A 15,335-nucleotide genomic window follows, 5' to 3' on the forward strand; every position below is an offset into this window, starting at 1 on the left:
TGGATAGATTGTTATTGCTGTAAAGAAATGCAACTGATACTTGTATGTTGATTTTGTATCTTACAACTTATTAATTCATTTATTCTAACATTTTTTCTGTGAAGTTGTTAGGTTATTTATATTTAGGATCATGTCATCTACAAATGGATAACTGTACTTCTTTTTTTCTGATATGATGCCTTCTTGCCTGATTGTTCTTGCTAGTATTTTTAGTACTGTGTTGAGTGGAAGTATTGAGTGGGCATCCTTGCCTTATACACATCTTAAAGGAAAAGCTTTCAGTTTTTTCCCCATTAATGATATTAGTTGAGAATGTGTACTTTTCATCAATTGCCTTTATTACATTGAGGAATTTGTCTTCTATACTTACTTTGTTGAGAATTCTTTTATCATAAAAGGATGTTATGTTACTGTGATGTCTGACTTTAGTATTAGGGTGATGCTGCCCTCAGAAAGTGAGTTTGGAACTTCTACTTTTTGGCAGAGTTTAAGAGGGATTGGTATAAATTCTTTTTTTTTAATTTTTTTTTGAGACAGAGTTTTGCTCTTGTCACCCAGGCTGGAATACAATGGCGCAATCTTGGCTCATGCAACCTCCGCCTCCCAGGTTCAAGCGATTCTCCTGCCTTGGCCTCCTGAGTAGCTGTAATTACAAGCGTCTGCCACCATGCCTGGCTAATTTCTGTATTTTTAGAAGAGATGGAGTTTCACCATGTTGGCCAGGCTGGTCTTAAACTGCTGACCTCAGGTGATCTGCCTGCCTCAATCTCCCAAAGTGCTAGGATTACAGGCTGAGCCACTGCACCTGGTCAGTATTAATTCTTAGCTATCTGGTCCTGGGCTTTTCTTTGATGAAAAGTATTTTATTACAACTTTAATGTTTTTATTTGTGATTGGTATGTTCAGGTTTTCCGGTCTTGATTCAATCTTTGTTGGTTCTATGTTTCTAGAAATACCCATTTTCTCTAGGTTATCCAATTTGTTGGCATATAATTGTTCATAATAGTCCCTTATGGTCCTTTTTATTTCTGTGACATCAGTTGTAATGTCCCCTCTTTCATTTCTGATTTTTAGTCTTCTTTTTTTTCTTAGTGTAGCTAAAGGTTTGTCAACTTTTATATTTTTTGAAAAACCAACTGATTTTGTTGATTTTCTGCAGTTTTTCCGTTCTCTCTTTGATTTATTTCTGTCCTGATCTTTATTATTTCCTTCTTTCTGTTAACTTTGGGTTTAGTTTGTTCTTTTTCTAGTACCTTGAGGGGTAAAGTTAGGTTATTTGGGATCTTTCTTCCTTTATAATGTAGGTATTTGTCACTATAAAATTCCCCAAGTGCTTTTACTACATCCCATAAGCTTTGATATGTAGTATTTTTGTCTTCATTTGTGTGTATGTATGTATGTATATATGTATGTATATGTATGTATATATACACACAGGGTCTTGCTATTTTGCCCCGGCAGAACTCAAACTAATAATCCTCCCATCTGAGCCTCCCAAGTGGCTGAGACTACAGGTGTGTACCACCATTCCCAGCTTGAGATATTTTTAAATTTTCTTTTTTAAAAAATTCACATATAAAGTTTATTTCCTTATAGAAAAATTTATAAGCTAAATATAAAGATTAAACTAAAATAGTGTTTAAAATGCCCACTATATTTTAGTGCTAACAAACTAAATGAAAATAAGGCTATTTTGCATTTTAAATCATAAAATCTAAAATATATCTTAAAATAATTAGATCCCCAGTGTTTGCTCTTTTTTTTTTTATTTTCTTTCAACTTATATTTCCTGCTACAGCTTCTTCTTACCTGAGTGTTTGCTCTTCTTCCATCACAGCTATATTGAAGAACATACTGGTTTGGGTTGACTGGCCTACCTTGGTCATCTTTTATTAATCTAAAAACACAAATGTCATGCAGTTTCTGTTTCATTATGTTAATAGCTTTATTACATTGGGCTTGCTCTCAAGAGTTTCCTTCTTTGCTTGCAATTTACATACATCATCCTCTAGATTCAAAATTATGTCTAATTTGCATTTATAACAGTTCTGAGCAGCAACTTTATTTTTCCTTCTTCATCTGATATCACAGATGAGCAAGACTTGTAGGTCTGTCAGATAGTACCTACTTAATATGCTATTGAAAGAATCAACAGGTGGGCTGGGCGCAGTGGCTCACGCCTGTAATCCCAGCACTTTGGGAGGCCGAGCTGAGCAGATCACCTGAGATCAGGAGTTCGAGACCAGCCTGGACAACATGATGAAAACCCGTCTCTACTAAAAATACAAAAACTAGCCAGGCATGGTGGCGGATTCCTGGAATCTCAGCTACTTGGGAGGCTGAGGCAGAATTGCTTGAACCCAAGAGGTGAAGGTTGCAGTGAGACGACATCACACCACTGCACTCCAGCCTGGGCAACAGAGCAAGACTTGGTCTCAAAAAAAGAGGCATGTGGACAATTTCATCTACAGAAAAAGGGATATGCAAAGTTTTAGCATGCCATTCATCACAGCTCAAGTTTCTATCTGTGTCATTGAGGTACCTACTCATTTTCTGTGACTTTCCAGGCCTGAAAAAGATTCAGAAGTAGATTCTGGTACACTTGGCTGTAAGTAGTAAGTGTGGTTATGAAATACGTCTTGAAATGCAAGATCCTATGGAAACTATAATCACTACTGTGATCCATGTGACAAAGCATACTGGGTTCTGGGTAGCAGCCTCCTACAGCACCTTCTAAGTCATGATGGGAATGAGACTATACTAAAACCTATAGCATCTTCACAGAGTGAGAAGAATTAGACTTGGTGATAAGGTGCTATTGTGACAAGTCTAAAGAAAGGCCAGAATCAAAATCTGGTTCGTCAAAAAGCCGAGAAACATCCATTGGATCAAAGTCATTGTGGCTAATGACATTAAGTTTTTCAAATATATTTACGGGAAGGTAATACAGTAGGTCTTGGCTTTTTAGATTCCTCATCTGATTGTCAACACGTGGAAGAGATCCTGTCAAATTAGTTCTAGGAAGGGTTTGCCCAGGATTGGTGGTAAGAGAATGTAACTGTAGAAATGGTTTTTGTGCCTGTGAAGTCCTTCCTACTGGATCTCTTCTAAATGTATTGTTGGGACACCGCAACATGGCCTCATGAATATTGACATCATGAGTTATAGCCTGGCTAAAGTTTCCATTATAATGTGCTGAAGAAATTCATGCTATCATTGATACTGCCTGAAAGAGGAGGGGTATCTCCCGATGGATCCCTCCAGTGAATTTTCAGGCTGTGATGAAAACAACAATCTTCCAGAGAGAAAGTATCTGTCCTATTCAGATGGCTCATTTCTAGGTTCAGTGGTCTTTTCTGCCTCCCAGTCATGTTCATCTGCTATTTTCATCTTCATTGTTCTGCTTTGTAATGAGTTCTTCTGGGTTGACGCATTTTCCTCGTGCTGGGAACTGGGAGCCCCAGCTTCATGCTCTTTTCTTAGTGCCTCATTTTCCTTGTTCTTCCCCGCCGGCCTCGGGGCTACTCCGAGCTGCTTGGGGATCCCCACTGCCCCGCTCCTGCGCAGCCTGGCTGGCACCGACTCCTCTGGTCAACGTGGCGGTGGCGCCGAGCAGCCCGTGGGCTATGTCTGCATCCCTAGCTGCCACGCTGTGCACCAGCCACAAATCCACTTGGGTGCGGGGGATGCAGGGGACCCCGAGCGCGCGCACCTCCTGGAGCAGCTGGCCCGCGCACCCTCACCCTCTCCCGGCAGGGAAGAGGCTGAGCGCGGAGGCAGAGCTGGCGGGGCCTTTCCGGAGCAGCAGCTCGTCGCAGTAGCATGGTGGGCGGAGCTGGGTGGGCGGAGCTGGGTGGGCGGTGGCATGCAGAGGGTGAGGTCCATTTTCTTATTTCCTTTTTAGTCCAGTGGCTATTTAAGAGTATGTTTATATTTAGTTTTCACATATTTGTGAATGTTTCTTTTTTTTATTTTTAAATTTTTTTTGCTGTTACTGATTTCTAATTTCACTCCATGTAGTTGGAAAAGATACTTGATATGATTTAAGACGTGTTGTGGCCTAACGTGATCTATCTGGGAGAATGTTTTATGTGTGCTTAAGAATGTGTGGGCCAGGCTTGGTGGCTCACACCTGTAGTCCCAGCACTGTGAGGCTGAAGGGGCAGGATTGCTTGAGGCCAGTTCAAGATTACACTGAGCTCTGCTCATATCACTGTAGTCCAACCTGGGTGACAGAGTGAAACCCTGTATCTAAAAAAAAAAAGAAGAATGTATATTCTGTTGAATGAAAAGTTCTATTTATGTTTGTTAAGTCCATTTGTTATAATGTTCAAGTTCACTCCTTACTGATTTTCTGTCTGGACGTCCTGTCTGTTACTGAAAGTGGAGTATTGAAGTCTCCTACTACTGTTGCTGTCAATTTGTACTTTTAGATCTGTCAATATTTGCTTTGTTAGGTGCTTTTATGTTTGGTACATACATATTTTTAATTGTTATATCTTGTTGACCCATTTTTTGTTAAATGACCTTCTTTGTGTCTAGTGACAGTTTTTGACTTAAAGTCTGCCTTGTTGGATATGAGTATAGCCACTTCTACCTTTTTTGGGTTAACATTTGCATGCAATATGTTTTTTCATCCCTTCACTTTCAGCCTTTGTGTGTCCTTGAATCTAAATGAGTTTCTTGTAGACAACATATAAATATTAAATCTGTTCAGGCACTCTACATCTTTCTATTGTGGAGTTTATTCCATTTACTTTTTTTTTGTTTTTTAAAAATATTTTTATTTGATGTATTATAATTGTATACATGAACGGGGCACAATGTAATGGTTTGATGTATTATATAATGTGGAATTATTAAATTAAGCTAATTAACATACCTATCACCTCATTTTTTTGTTGTAAGACCTTTAAAATTTATTCTTAGCTATTTTGAAATACATAATGCATTATCCTTGACTATAGTTACCATACTATGCATTAGATCTTATATATTTATTTCATCCTAATGGAAACTTTGTACTCTTAGATCATTTATTTGATACTCTGATTCCTTGTTCTCTCCTTCTTCCAATCCCCAGCCTCTGGTAACCACCTTTCTACTCTAGTACTGTCAGTTTGACATTTTTTAGATTCCACATATAAGTGAGATCATGTGGCATTTGTCTTTCTGTGCCTGCCTTATTTGACTTAGCATGATGTCCTCCAGGTTCATCCACAGTATCACAAATGACAGGATTTTCTTCTTTTTAAAGGCTGAATAATATTTTATTGTTGTATATACCATATTTTCTTTATCTAGTCATCTGTTGATGGATATTTAGGTTGAATTCATATCTAGCTATTGCGAACAATGCTGCAATAAACATAGGAGTGCAGATACCTCTTCAGCATGATTTTAATGTCTTTATTCCATTCAAATTTAAAGTAGTTATTGATAAGGAAGGATTTACTCTTGCCATTTTGTTAATTGCTTTATTTGTTTTGTGGTTATTTTATTCCTCTTTTTTTTTTCTTGCTGTCATTTGTCTCATTATTATTATTATTATTTTGCATTGCTAGGTTTTGATTCCCTTTTTCTTTGTGGTTATCAAGGGGCCTACACACAATATAGTTCTCACAGTCTACTTTAAGCTGATAACTTCCCTTGCATGCAAGAATGCTTTTCTCTCTTTTCTTCCCACATTATGCTATTGATGTCACAATTGTCTACTATTTATATTATGTATCCATTAACATATTTTAGTATTAGTTGTTTTTAATACTTTAAACCTTTTTTTTTTTTTTTTTTTTTTCTGGGATAGAGTTTTACTCATTGCCCAGGCTGGAGTGTAATGTCGCAATTTCGGCTCACTGCAACCTCTGCCTCCCAGTTCAAGCGATTCTCCTGCCTCAGCCTCCCAAGTAGCTGGGACTACAGGTGCCTGCCACCATGCCTAGCTAATTTTTTTGTAATTTTAGTAGGGATGGGGTTTTGCCATGCTGACTTCAGGTGATCCGCCCCCCTCAGCTTCCCAAAATGCTGGGATTACAGGTGTGAGCCACGGAGACTGGCCTAATACTTCGAAAGATTTTTTTTTCTTTTGCTTTTTAAGAGACAGGGTCTTGCTCTGTTACCCAGGCTAGTGGCCTGATCTTGGCTTACTGCAGCCTCCACCTCCCACATTTGAGTGATTCTCCTGCCTCAGCTTCCCAAGTAGCTGGGATTACAGGTATGCACTACCGCACTCAGCTAATTTTTGTATTTTTTTTTAAGTAGAGATGGGGTTTTGCCATGTCGGCCAGGCTGGTCTCGAACTCCTGACCTCAAGTGATCTGCTCACCTCAGCCTCCCAAAGTGCTGGGATTATAGGTGTGAGCCACTGTGCCTGGCCTAAACTTTTATAGTAGGATTGCAGTCCATTTACTCACCACTGTTGGAATAATAAAATATTTTTTGCCTGTATATGTACATTTGCCAGTGAGTTTTATGCTTTGTTTTGCTTTCCTGTTGTTGTTCAGCATTCTTTCAGCTTGAAGGACTCTGCATATCATTTCTTACTTCTTGTCAGACAGGTCTAGTGGTGATAAACTCCCTCAGTTTTTGTTTGTCTGAGAAAGTCTTTATAGCCCCTCTTTTTTTTTTTTTTTTTTTGATGGAGTCTTGCTCTTGTTGGAGTGTAGTGGTGTGATCTCAGCTCACTGCAATCTCCACCTCCCGAGTTCAAGTGATTCTCTTGCCTCAGTCTCCCAAGTAGCTGGGATTACAGGCATCTGCCACCATGCTCGGCTAATTTTTGTATTTTTAATAGAGATGGGGTTTCACCATGTTGGCTAGGCTGGTCTCGAACTCCTGACCTCAGGTGACCTGCCTGCCTCAGCCTCCCAAAGTGTTGGGATTACAGGCATGAGCCACCCCACCTGGCCCAGCCCCTTGTTATTTAAGGATAGTTTTGATGGGCATAATATTTTTGGTTGGCAGTTTTCTTCCTTGAGTACTTTGAATATACTGTTTCACTCCCTTCTGTCCTGCAAGGTTTCTGCTGAAAACTGTTAAGTCTAATGTGGATTTCTTGTATGTACCAAGTTGCCTTTCTCTTGCTGCTTCAAAATTCTTTGTCTTTACCTTTTGTCAGTTTGATTATAATATGTTTCTGTGTAGATCTCTTTGGATTCTTCTTATTTGGCATCCTTTGGGCTTCCTGAATTCAGATTTCTCTTTTCTTCCCCAGTCTTGAGAAGTTTTCAGCCATGTCTTTCTCCCTCTCTCTCTCTCCTCCTAGTACTCCAGTAATGCATAAATTGTTCTACTTAATGGTTTCCAATAAGTCTTTTAAGCTATCTTTACTCTTTTATTCTTTTTCATTTTTGCTTCTCAGATTGCATAATTGTGATTGACCTCTTTTCTAGTTCACTGATCCTGTCTTCTTGATCTAGTCTGCTGTTGAACTCTATTGAATTTTTCAGTTCAGTTATTCTTCAGCTCTGTGATTTCTGCTTGATAATTTTAAATATTTCCTATCTCTGTTGAAATTTTCAGTTCAAGAATTACTCTTTTAATCTTGGTGAATGTCTATTTCACATGCCCTATCAGGTAAATCACATATCTTTATTTCACTAGGTTCTGTTTCTGGAGATTTATCTTGTTATATTTATAACATAGTTCCCTGTTTCTTCATTTTTCTTGACTTTCTGTGTTGGTTTTTGCACAGTAGGTAAGACAGCCACCTCTTCTAGTCTTGTCATACTGGCCTTATCTGGGAGATGGACCTCACCAACCAGCCCTGCCAGATATTCTAACTCTAGATGCCTCTCATATCTTTTTGCTTTTCCAAATTGCTTTGTTCTTCATGGCCCTTTGGATACTAGGGTGTGCCAGCTTCTGTCAGTGCCCCAAGATATGTGAGACAGAAGTCAGTCCCTTGAGATGCAGCTTGAAAAGTCAGAGTGCTAGATTTATGTTCCAATTCCTTGTACCTCAGGGAGAAGCTGAGAGCTAGAGTTTATCTCCCACTCACTCTGTCCTAAGCCTGGAAGAGGATCTGTGGCAAATGTCTGCACTTTTATGCAGTCTGCACATTCTGAGTTTCAAAGGAATCCACCGGATGTGCACCCATTTAGCAACCAGCTTTTTTTGTCTTCTGTGTCCTAGGGAGACTCCAGAATACAGAGCCCCGTCAACTCCCAGAGCTAGGTGATTTAGGAATCAGTTGCTCATATGGGAGCTGTTAAAATTGAGGCACTTGGTGCCTACATATACTTTTTCCAGGAAATCTTCAGACCTGGATTTATCACTCGGTTGAGCTGGGGGAGAAGGTGCAGGAAGTGCCCATTCTTCCCTTGAGCCTTGCAGAGGTTTATTGTTTATCTGCTCTGTTTGCTCCAAGATACAGGCTAGCCAGAAGCCCGAACCTCAGGCAGTAGCTGGAAAAGTGTGCAGGCAGACCTCTTTCAGAGAGATACTTGGAGCTAGGCCTCTTAGCTTATTCTCTCTGGACTGGTCCTGGGTGGGCTACAGCCACTGGAAGTGCCCTTTAACTCTACAAGCTAGATGAGCTCACAAACAAACCCTTCATTCCTGAAGGAGAAGCTGGGAGTTGGGGGATTCTTCCTGTTTGTAAAGTGCTGTCCCTGTGGTGGGGTTTGTGCACAAAAGTGTCTCAGCTTTTACTACCTGTTCTGATGTGAATATTTTCTCAGTTGCTCAGTGTGTTAGAGTCTTTCAACTAGTTTTTGGCATTCTCTCAGAGGGATTTAATTTGTGTGTAGATGTTTATTTGGTGTGTCTGTGAGAGGAGATAAAGTCAACATTCTCCTTTTCTGCCATCTTGCTAATGTTTATTGTAATTTTCTTTTTCTTTTCTTTCTTTTTTTTTTTTTTGAGACAAGGTCTTGCTCTCTCACCCAGATTGAAGTGCAGTGGCATGATCACAGCTCACTGCAGCCTTGATTTCCCAGGCTCAAGCAATTCTCTGGCCTCAGGCTTCCTGAGTAGCTGGGATTACAGGCACACACCACCACACCCAGCTAATTAAAAAAATTTTTTTGTAGAGGTGAGGTGTCACTATGTTTCCCAGGCTGGTCTCAAACTCCTGAGCTCAAGTGATCCTACTGCCTTGGCCTCCCAGAGTGTTGGGATTATAGGCATGAGCCACTGCGCCCAGCTTAATTTTCTTTTCTTGTGATGTCTTTGTCTATATCAGGGTAATGCTGGCCTCATAGAATGAGTTAGTATGTGTTGCCTCCTGTTCTGTTTTATGGAAGTATTTGATATTAAAATTCCTTAGGCCGGGTGCAGTGGCTCATGCCTGTAATCCCAACACTTTGGGAAGCTGAGGCAGGGGGATCACCTGAGGTCAGGAGTTTGAGACCAGCCTGGCCAACATGGCAAAACCCCATCTCTACTAAAAATACAAAAATTAGTCGGGCGTGGTGGTGCGCACTTGTAATCCCAGCTCCTCGGGAGGCTGGGGCAGGAGAATCGCTTGAACCCAGGAGGCAGAGGTTGCAGTGAGCCAAGATCATGCCACTGCACTCCAGCTTGGGGAACAGAGTGAGACTCCGTCTCAAAAAAAAAAGAAAAATTCTTTAAATGTTTCACAGAATTCATCAGTGAAACCATCTGATTCTGGACTTTCCTTTGTTGAAAGGTTTTTGATTACTGAGTCAATCTCTCATTATGTGTCTGTTGAGATTTTTTATTTCTTCTTGAATCATTTAGGTAGTGTGTGTGTTTTTAGGAATTTGTTTCATCTAGGTTATTTAATTTGTTGGCATACAATTGTGCATAGTCTTTTCTTAAAATCCTTTGTGTTTCTGTATGGTCAGTAGTAATGTTCTCATTTTCACTTCTGACTTTAGTCATTTGCATCTTCTTTTTCCTTAGTCTAGCTAAATATTTGTTAATTTTGTTGATCATTTCAAATAACCAATTTATGGTTTCATCGATTCTCTCTATTGTTTTTCTATGCTCTATTATATTTATATCCAATGGGTAATTTTAAGGAACTCAATTCCAGAACCTCAACTTCTATTTTATTATTTACTATGGCATTATATAGGTTCTTTTCTACTTTCTACTACCCCTTTCTCTCTAGTCCTTCTCCCACCTGGCAAAATAAAGTTGAAACCTTTACTCATCTGAATCTTACTGTGGAGCATTGTATGGAGTGCAAAAACCTCTAGGATGCCCCCCGAAAAGGGCCACTTGAAATACTGAATGTTTTATGCCATAATCTTACTATAGGGTTTCCTTTCTGCTTTTATCTGTTGAGGGTAAAGCATTGTCAGTCAGGGTTCAACCAAGGAAAGAGGACCAGTAGGAGATAACTATTAAGAAATTTATTGCGACCGGGCGCGGTGGCTCATGCTTGTAATCCCAGCACTTTGGTAGGCCGAGGTGGGCGGATCATGAGGTCAGGAGTTCGAGACCAGCCTGGCCAACACGTGAAACCCCGTCTGTACTAAAAATACAAAAAATTAGCTGGGCTTGGTGGTGGGTGCCTTTAATCCCAGCTACTCAGGAGGCTGAGGCAGGAGAATCTTTTGAACCTGGGAGGCAGAGGTTTCTGTGAGCTGAGATTGTGCCACTGCACTCCGGCCTGGGTGACAGAGCTAGACTCTGTCTAAAAAAAAAAAAAAAGAAAAGGAATTTAATGCAAGGAGCCATCAGGAAAAGCAGACTGGAACTGCTAGGCACTGGGAAAAGCTGCTGTTCACAGGTGGAATTTCTTTTGGGGGAATGAAGCTTCAGCTCTGCCCTTAAGACTATTCAAATGATTGAATCAGGTTCACTCAGAATATTTACAGTAATCTTTAAAGCCAACTAATTATGGGCTTTATATTTAAGGTGGGTTGATGGTTGGATTTATTTTTTGTCTACTCTGATAATCTCTGACTTATAATTGATGTATTTAGACCATTCACATTTAAAGTGATTATTGATATAGTTTGACTAATGTCTATCATATTTGTAACTGTTTTCTGTTTATTACACTTGTTTCCTTTTCTCCCCCTTTTTTCCTGCTTTCTCTGGTTTTAATTGAGCATTTTATGACTGTTTTCGCTCCTCTCAGTGTTTCAATTATACTACTGTTAAAGTAATTGTAGTGGTGCTTTTAGAGTTTGTGATATACATTTACGAGTAATCAAAATTCACTTTCTTTTTTTTTTTCTTTTTTTTTTTTGAGACAGAGTCTTGCTCTGTCGCCCGGACTGGAGTGCAGTGGCCGGATCTCAGCTCACTGCAAGCTCCGCCTCCCGGGTTTATGCCATTCTCCTGCCTCAGCCTCCCGTGTAGCTGGGACTACAGGCACCCGCCACCATGCCCAGCTAGTTTTTTTTTTTTTTGTATTTTTTAGTAGAGACGGGGTTTCACCGTGTTAGCCAGGATGGTCTCGATCTCCTGACCTCGTGATCCGCCCGTCTCGGCCTCCCAAAGTGCTGGGATTACAGGCTTGAGCCACCGCGCCCGGCCTCAAAATTCACTTTCAAACAATAATGTACCACTTCATGTGTAGTACAGGTACCTTAAAGCATCCCCAATTCCTCTTTTCTATCCCTTATAACATTGCTATCATTTATTCACTAATCTATGTGCTGTGATCACCCAATAAATAAATAATATACTTAAATATTATTTAGAGATAGGATCTCACTCTGTTGCCCAGACTGGAGTGCAGTAGTGATCATAGCTCACCTCAGCCTTGAACTCCTGGGCTCAAGTGAGCCTCCTGCTTCAGCCTGCTGAGTAGATGGGATTATAGGTACAAGCCACTACACTTGGCATGAACGGTTACACATCAATTAAAGATAACAAAAAAGATTGCCGGGCGCAGTGGCTCAAGCCTGTAATCCCAGCACTTTGGGAGGCCAAGACAGGCGGATCACAAGGTCAGGAGATCGAGACCATCCTGGCTAATACGGTGAAACCCCGTCTCTACTAAAAAATACAAAAAACTAGCCGGGCGAGGTGGCGGGCGCCTGTAGTCCCAGCTACTCAGGAGGCTGAGGCAGGAGAATGGTGTAAACCCAGGAGTCGGAGCTTCCAGTGAGCTGAGATCTGGCCACTGCACTCCAGCCTGGGCAACAGAGCGAGACTCCGTCTCAAAAAAAAAAAAAAGAAAAAGAAAAGATTTTATCATTTATTTTTTCTCCAACATTCTTTTTTAATTTTTTGTAGAGGCACTGTCTCACTGTGTTGCCAGGCTGGTCTCAAACTCCTGGCCTGAAGTGATCCTCCTGCCATAGCCTTCCAAAGTTTTGGGATTACAGGCATGGGCCACCATGCCTGGCCTCTTCCTTTCTTTATGTATCCAAGTTTCTTTTTTTCTTTTTTTGAGATAGTCTTGCTCTGTCACCCAGGCTGCTGGAGTGCAGTGGTATGAAATTGGCTCACTGCAACCTCTGCCTCCCGGGTTCAAGTGATTCTCCCACCTCAGCCTTCCAAGTAGTTGAGATTATAGGCACGCGCCACCACACCTGGTTAATTGTTTGTTTGTTTGTTTGTTTGTTTGTTTTTTGTATTTTTCGTACAGATGGAGTTTCACCATGTTGGCCAGGCTGGCCTTGAACTCCTGACCTCAAGTGATCCTCCTGCCTTGGCTTCCCAAAGTGCTGAGATTACAGGCATGAGCCACTGTGCCCTGCCTATGTATCCAAGTTTCTCACCTACATCATGTTCCCTCTCCTTGAAGAACTTTTCACATTTCTTTCTTGCTAGGCTGTCTGTTGGCAGGGGAGTCCCTCAGTTTTTGCTTGGAAAGTCTTTATTTCCTCTTCACTATTGAGGAATAATTTCACTGGGTATAGAATTCTAAGTTTTGGTTTTTAAAAAATCTCAACTCTTAAATATTTCACTCCACTTTCTTGGCTTGCATGTTTTCTGACAGAGGTTTGCTGTAATTCTCATCATTGTTCCACTCTAGATAAGGTATTTTCTCCCCCTTGGCTTCTTTCAAGATTTTGTCTTTGTCTTTAGTTTTCTGTACTTTGAACATGATGTGCCTAGGATAAATATTTTGGTACGTATTCTTCTTGGTTTTCTCTGGCCTTCTGTTAGTTTGGTGTCTGTCATTAATTTTGGAAAATTCTCAGCCATTGTTACTTTCAACTTTTTTTTTTTTCCTCCATTCTCTCTTCTTCTGGTATCCAGTTAGACACATGTTTCCTTTTTGAAATATCCCTCAGTTCTTGGATATTCTTGTTTGTTTGTTTTCTTTTTCTCTGCATAAGAGTTTGGGGAGTTTCTCTTGACAAACTTTCAAGCCGAGCAATTCTTTTTGGAGCCAGTTTTGTCCCATCTTCTGATGAGGCTGTCAAAGGCATTCTTCATTTGTGTCACATGTTTGTTGATTTTTTTTTTTTTTTGAAATGGACTCTCCCTCTGTTGCCCAGGCTGGAATGCAGTGGTGTGATCTCGGCTTACTGCAGCCTCTGCCTCTCGGGTTCCAGTGATTCTCCTGCTTCAGCCTCCTGAGTAGCTGGGATTACAGGCGTGTACCACCATGCCTGGCTAATTTTTTGTATTTTTAGCAGAGATGGGGTTTCACCATGGTAGCCATGCTGGTCTTGAACTCCTGACCTCAGATGATCTGTTCAGCTCGGCCTTCCAAAGTGCTGGGATTACAGGCGCGAGCCACCACGCCCAGCCTGTGTTACATGTTTTTGATTTATGTAGCATTTCCTTTGATTTTTTTTTGAGATGGAGTTTCACGCTGTCGCCCAGGTTGGAGTGCAGTGGTGCGATCTTGGCTCACTGCAACCTCCGTCTCCCAGGTTCAAGCAATTCTCCTGCCTCAGCCTCCCAAGTAGCTGGGACTACAGGCATGCGCCACCACACCCAGCTAATTTTTGTATTGTTAGTAGAGACGGGGTTTCACCATGTTAGCCAGAATGGTCTCAATCTCTTGACCTCACAATCCACTCGCCTCGGCCTCCCAAAGTGCTGGGATTACAGGCATGAGCCACCACACCCAGCCTCCTTTGATTCTTAGAGTTTTCATCTCTCCACTTAATATTACCCACCTATTCCTGCATGTTGTCTACTTTTTCCATTAGCGCCTTTAGCATATTAGTCATAGTTGTTTCCCTGTTTGATCATCCCAAAGTCACATCTGAGCCTGGTTCTCATGCTCCGTGTAAGCAGATTTGGACTGTGGCTCTGTATTTGTTTATGTCTCCAGATTGCAGGGTGGCGGTTTGCCCCACTGCCTCAGTTCTGATTGGTCCAGGAAAAGTCATTGATGTTTTAGTTCGTCCAGGTCTTTCTTGTAAGGATGAGAGTGCTGAATTCTAAGGTCTCTAAAGTTGAAACCAGAAGTCTGATCATGGACTTTAATCGCATCTACAACGTACCTTCACAGCAGCACCTAGGTTTGTGTTCGAATAACTGGGGGATGTGGCCTAGTCAAGTTCACATATGCATCACAGTCCACCCCTTGTGACACCCATACTTATCTCCTTAAGCCATATTAATCTCCAAACAAAGGCAATAAGAGAGTCACAATTTCACCTGACATGTTACAACTGAAAACGTGCAGACTTACTCAGAGGACAATGCAACGTCCTGGTAGGATGCTCCTGCTGCTTCTTTGATCCTGTGATATAAAGTTAACCATTATGAATACACTTCATATTAGAGATGGCAAGTAGATAAGAGAGGGAAGAACATATCCCTAACCTTTTGGATGCCTTCCTCTATCATATACCAAGGCTGCTCTGACCTTTTGACTGATTTGGTGTAGGCCACCTATGGGCCCTTGGTTCAGTTGACCATCCAAACTGTTAGAGTCCTTGGGTTAAAACATCAAGTTCAGAACCTCTGCTTAGTGGACCCACATCCATCTGACGGCAGCGGCTGTTGCCATCACACCAGCCAGAGCAGCGAGGGGCGGCTGGGGCTGCACACGCCATGGAGCCAGTGGGAGCCCCGCCCCTTCCGAGTTAGGGCGGGAGCGGTGCTTCCGCAGCCGCCCAAACTAAGGCTGCAGACCCAGGCCTCCTGCTCTACTGGGCGGGGCTACAGCTGCCCAAACTGCGGCTGTGGATCTGAGCCTCGCTGTGCTCTTGGACAGGGCCAGGAGCAGGCAGGATCTGCTCTCCTGTGTGCAGTTGTGACCACTGGAGGAGGCTGCAGACCTGAGCCTCCCGCTTCACAGAGCAGGCAGGACCTGAGAACAAGCAGGAAGCCTGCCCCTTCCGAGTTGGCGGGGTGGGAGCTCCCCAGGTGCAGCTGTGGCCACCCTCCCAGGCGCAGGACCAAGGTATTTCTGCAGCATGCACCCTTGGGGGCCCAGGAAGCCCCTCCCCACCCATCTCTGCAGGCTTGGGGTGTCTGCTTCCACTGCCTGGCCC

General features: G+C 41.9%; 1 pseudogene; it reads right to left on the minus strand.

Annotated features, from left to right (window-relative positions):
- Positions 1 to 1,805: 1,805 nt before the first annotated feature.
- LOC126944120 (nuclear factor erythroid 2-related factor 3-like) lies at positions 1,806 to 14,894 on the minus strand (annotated as a pseudogene).
- Positions 14,895 to 15,335: the final 441 nt, after the last annotated feature.

Source organism: Macaca thibetana, chromosome 20 (assembly GCF_024542745.1).
Source record: "Macaca thibetana thibetana isolate TM-01 chromosome 20, ASM2454274v1, whole genome shotgun sequence".
Lineage (NCBI taxonomy): Eukaryota > Metazoa > Chordata > Mammalia > Primates > Cercopithecidae > Macaca > Macaca thibetana.